Here is a 6,000-nt window from a genome sequence, read left to right as displayed (position 1 = left end):
ACAGTTGTAGGGAAGGAGTAGGACAAGCTAGAAGAAATGAGCAAAAGGGACAATGACTGTTAGAGCATTCTCTCTTCCAAACATCTAGAGGGGAATCTAATATTCCAGAGTCTCTTTATTCCTCCACTGCCACAAAGAAGCTGTGAAACTTACTGGCAAACTGTTTTATCCACCTCCACTGCCAGATAACGGCTTGTTACTGGTATCACTTACCTCACTACCTCAAGTGAAATAATTTTTCAAACCACTCCACTGACCCTATCCTGTTAATGAACCACATGGATAGTAATAAGAAAAGGAGTATTAGTGGCACCTTAGGGTATGTCTACACTATGAAATTAGGTCGAATTTATAGATGTCGGTTTTGTAGAAAGCGTTTTTATACAGTTGATTATGTGTGTCCCCACACAAATGCTCTAAGTGCATGTAGTCGCAGAGTGTGTCCACAGTACCGAGGCAACTGTCGACTTCCGGAGCGTTGGCTATCCCACAGTTCCCGCAGCCTCCGCTGCCCATTTGAATTCTGGGTAGAAATCCCAGTGCCTGATGGGGCTAAAACATTGTCACGGGTGGTTCTGGGTACATATCGTCAGGCCCCGTTCCCTCCCTCCCTCCGTGAAAGCAAGGGCAGACAATTGTTTTGCGTCTTTTTTCTTGAGTTACCTGTGCAGATGCCATACCACAGCAAGCATAGAGCCCACTCACCTCACCATCACCGTTTGTCTCCTGGGTGCTGGCAGACGTGGTACTGCATTGCTATACGGCAGCAGTTTATTGCCTTTTGGCAGCAGACAGTGCAGTATGACTGGTAGCCATCATCGACGTAGTCCTGGGTGCTCTTTTAACTGACCTCAATGAGGTCAGGGGTGCCTGGGCAAACATGGGAGTGACTCAGCCAGGTCATTTCCCTTGTTTCATCTCGTGGTGATTCAGTCCCGCACTGTCTTTTAATCTGCAGCTAGCAGAAGATGATGGCTAGTCGTCATACTGCACCGTCTTCTGCAGAGCACCCAGGTGTTGACGATGGCTAGCGGTCGTACTGCACAGTCTGCTGCCAGCAAAATGTATAAAGATAGATGAAGTGGCTCAAAACAAGAAATAGACCAGATTTGTTTTGTATTCATTTTCTCCTCCCTCCCTCCCTCTGTGAAATTAACGGTCTGCTAAACCCAGTTTTGAGTTCTATCCTTGAGGTTTTGAGTTCTATCCTTGAGGGGGCCACTCAGTTTCTCGCAAAACCACCCCCTTTGTTGATTCCCTGTAAGCCATGTCGTCAGTCTCCCCTTCCTCCATCAGGGCAAAGGCAGACAATCGTTCCGTGCCTTTTTTCTGTGCAGACGCCGTACCACGGCAAGCATGGAGCCCACTCAGATCACTTTGGCAATTAGGAGCACATTAAATGCCACACGCATTATCCAGCGGTATATGCAGCACCAGAACCTGGCAAAGCGATACCGGGCGAGTAGGCGACGTCAGCGCGGTGATGTGAGTGATGAGGACATGGACACAGACTTCTCTCAAAGTACGGGCCCTGGCAATGTGGGCATCATGGTGCTAATGGGGCAGGTTCATGCAGTAGAAAGCCGATTCTGGGCTCGGGAAACAAGCACAGACTGGTAGGACCTCATAGTGTTGCAGGTCTGGGACGATTCCCAGTGGTTGCAAAACTTTCGCATGCGTAAGGGCACTTTCATGGAACTTTGTGACTTGCTTTCCCCTGCCCTGAGGTGCAAGAATACCAAGATGAGAGCAGCCCTCATAGTTGAGAAGCGAGTGGCAATAGCCCTGTGGAAGCTTGCAACGCCAGACAGCTACCAGTCAGTCGGGAATCAATATGGAGTGGGTAAATCTACTGTGGGGGCTGCTGTGATGCAAGTAGCCAACACAATCAAAGATCTGCTGATATCAAGGGTAGTGACCCTGGGAAATGTGCAGGTCATAGTGGATGGCTTTGCTGCAATGGGATTCCCTAGCTGTGGTGGGGCCATAGACGGAACCCATATCCCTATCTTCGCACCAGAGCACCAAGCTGGCGAGTACATAAACCGCAAGGGGTACTTTTCAATAGTGCTGCAAGCAGTGGTGGATCACAAGGGAAGTTTCACCAACATCAACGTGGGATGGCTGGGAAAGGTACATGACGCTCGCATCTTCAGGAACTCTGGTCTGTTTGAACACCTGCAGGAAGGGACTTTATTCCCAGACCAGAAAATAACCTTTGGGGATGTTGAAATGCCTATATGTATCCTTGGGGACCCAGCTTACCCCTTAATGCCATGGCTCATGAAGCCGTACACAGGCAGCCTGGACAGTAGTCAGGAGCTGTTCAACTACAGGCTGAGCAAGTGCAGAATGGTGGTAGAATGTGCATTTGGACGTTTAAAGGCGCGCTGGCGCAGTTTACTGACTCGCTTAGACCTCAGCAAAACCAATATTCCCACTGTTATTACTGCTTGCTGTGTGCTCCACAATATCTGTGAGAGTAAGGGGGAGACGTTTATGGCGGGGTGGGAGGTTGAGGCAAATCGCCTGGCTGCTGGTTACGCGCAGCCAGACACCAGGGAGGTTAGAAGAGCACAGGAGGGCGCGGTACGCATCAGAGAAGCTTTGAAAACCAGTTTCATGACTGGCCAGGCTACGCTGTGAAAGTTCTGTTTGTTTCTCCTTGATGAAACCCCCCGCCCCTTGGTTCACTCTACTTCCCTGTAAGCTAACCACCCGCCCCTCCTCCCATCAATCACCGCTTGCAGAGGCAATAAAGTCATTGTTGCTTCACATTCATGCATTCTTTATTCATTCATCACACAAATAGAGGGATGACTACCAAGGTAGCCCAGGAGGGGTGGTGGAGGAGGGAAGGAAAATGCCACACAGCTCTTTAAGCACAGCACTTTAAAAGTTTACAACTTTAAAATTTATTGAATGACAGCCTTCTTTTTTTTGGGCAATCCTCTGTGGTGGGGTGGCTGGTTGGCCGGAAGCCCCCCCACCGCGTTCTTGGGCGTCTGGGTGTGGAGGCTATGGAACTTGGGGAGGAGGGTAGTTGGTTACTCAGGGGCTGCAGTGGCAGTCTGTGCTCCAGCTGCCTTTGCTGCAGCTCAGCCATACACTGGAGCATACTGGTTTGGTCCGCCAGCAGCCTCAGCATTGAATCCTGCCTCCTCTCACCACGCTGCCGCCACCTTTCAGCTTCAGCCCTCTCTTCAGCCCATCACTTACTCTCTTCAGCCCACCAACTCTCCTCCCGGTCATTTTGTGCTTTCCTGCACTCTGACATTGTCTGCCTCCATGCATTCGTCTGTGCTCTGTCAGTGTGGGAGGACAGCATGAGCGCAGAGAACATTTCATTACGACTGTTTTTTTTTCCGCCTTCTAATCTTCGCTAACCTCTGGGAAGGAGAAGATCCTGTGATCCTTGAAACACATGCAGCTGGTGGAGAGAAAAAAAGGGACAGTGGTATTTAAAAAGACACATTTTCTAGAACAATGTGTACACTCTTTCACGGTAAACCTTGCTGTTAACATTACATACATAGCACATGTGCTTTCGTTACAAGGTCGCATTTTGTCTCCCCCCAGCATGTGGCTAGCCCGTCCCCCCTCCCCGTGGCTAACAGTGGGGAACATTTCTGTTCAGCCACAGGCAAGAAGCCCAGCAGGAACGGGCACCTCTGAGTGTCCCCTTAAGAAAAGCACCCTATTTCAACCAGGTGACCATGAATGATATCACTCTCCTGAGGATAACACAGAGAGATAAAGAACGGATGTTGTTTGAATGCCAGCAAACATACACTGCAATGCTTTGTTCTACAATGATTCCTGAGTACGCGCTACTGGCCTGGACTGGTAAAGTGTTCTACCATGGTGGATGGAATAAGGCTGCCCTCCCCAGAAACCTTTTGCAAAGGCTTTGGGAGTATATCCAGGAGAGCCACTAATGCCAGGGCAAATTAATCATTAAACATGTTTGCTTTTAAACCATGTATAAGATTTTAAAAGGTATACTCACCAGAGGTCCCTTCTCCACCTGGCGGGTCCAGGAGGCAGCCTTGGGTGGGTTTGTGGGGTACTGGCTCCAGGTCCAGGGTGAGAAACAGTTCCTGGCTGTTGGGGAAAATGGTTTCTCCGCTTGCTTGCTGTGAGCTATCTACAACCTCATCATCATCATCTTCCTCGTCCCCAAAACCTGCTTCCATGTTGCCTCCTGTTAGGGGGCTTATTCCTTCACCCACTTACTTCCCTGGTCCTTCTCGCATGAACAGAGAGCAACAATACCCGAAGTCCAAAGGTGCAAACAATTCGATGTTTATTGGGGTGAACTTCCGGGTCTGAGCCCCAAACATGCCGCTTCTATGATGAGCTGCATGCCATTTTAGGGGGTTCAGCCACCACTACCCCAGCCGTGTTGTTTGACTCCTTCGTCCCCAAAACCTGCTTCCGTATTGCCTCCATCTCCATTGAAGGAGTCAAACAACACGGCTGGGGTAGTGGTGGCTGAACCCCCTAAAATGGCATGCAGCTCATCATAGAAGCGGCATGTTTGGGGCTCGGACCCGGAGCAGCCGTTTGCCTCTCTGGTTTTCTGGTAGGCTTGCCTCAGCTTCTTAAGTTTCACACGGCACTGCTTCGGGTCCCTGTTATGGCCTCTGTCCTTCATGCCTTGGGAGATTTTGACAAATGTTTTGGCATTTCGAAAACTGGAACGGAGTTCTGATAGCACAGATTCCTCTCCCCATACAGCGATCAGATCCCGTACCTCCCGTTCGGTCCATGCTGGAGCTCTTTTGCGATTCTGGGACTCCATCATGGTCACCTCTGCTGATGAGCTCTGCATGGTCACCCGCAGCTTGCCACGCTGGCCAAACAGAATACTGAAATTCAAAAGTTCGCGGGCCTTTTTCTGTCTACCTGGCCAGTGCATCTGAGTTGAGAGTGCTGTCCAGAGCAGTCACAATGGAACACTGTGGGATAGCTCCCGGAGGCCAATACTGTCTAATTGCGTCCACAGTACCCCAAATTTGACCCAGCAAGGCCAATTTCAGTGCTAATCCCCTTGTCAGGGGTGGAGTAAGGAAATCGATTTTAAGAGCCCTTTAAGTCGAAATAAAGGGCTTCGTCATGTGGATGGGTGCAGGGTTAAATCGATTTAACACTGCTAAATTCGACCTCAACTCCTAGTGTTGACCAGGGCTTAGAGACTAACCAATTTATTTGAGCATAAGGTTTTGTGAGCTACAGCTCACTTCATCGGATGCATTCAGTGGAAAATACAGTGAGGAGATTTATATACACACAGAACATGAAAAAATGGGTGTTATACACACTCTAAGGAGAGTGATCACTTAAGATGAGCTATTAACAGCAGGAGTGCGGGGGGCTGGCGGGAAGAAAACCTTTTGTAGTGATAATGAAGGTGGGCCATTTCCAGCAGTTAACAGGAACGTCTGAGGAGCAGTGGGGGGTGGGGGAAATAGCTATGGTCACATAAACACCACCCTATACCGGAAACCTACTGACCGCTATTCCTACCTACATGCCTCCAGCTTTCACCCAGACCACAACACACGATCCATCGTCTACAGCCAAGCTCTACGATACAACCGCATTTGCTTCAACCCCTCAGACAGAGACAAACACCTACAAGATCTCTATCAAGCATTCTTACAACTACAATACCCACCTGCTGAAGTGAAGAAACAGATTGACAGAGCCAGAAGAGTACCCAGAAGTCACCTACTACAGGACAGGCCCAACAAAGAAAATAACAACGCCACTAGCCATCACCTTCAGCCCCCAACTAAAACCTCGCCAACGCATCATCAAGGATCTACAACCTATCCTGAAGGACGACCCATCACTCTCACAGATCTTGGGAGACAGGCCAGTCCTTGCTTACAGACAGTCCCCCAACCTGAAGCAAATACTCACCAGCAACCACACAACAGAACCACTAACCCAGGAACCTATCCTTGCAACAAAGCCCGTTGCCAACTGTGTCCA

The sequence above is a fragment of the Lepidochelys kempii genome, chromosome 1, assembly GCF_965140285.1.
Source record: "Lepidochelys kempii isolate rLepKem1 chromosome 1, rLepKem1.hap1, whole genome shotgun sequence".
Taxonomy (NCBI): Eukaryota; Metazoa; Chordata; order Testudines; family Cheloniidae; genus Lepidochelys; species Lepidochelys kempii.
The sequence above is the reverse complement of the archived record's forward strand: the minus strand, read 5'-3'. Positions refer to the sequence as shown.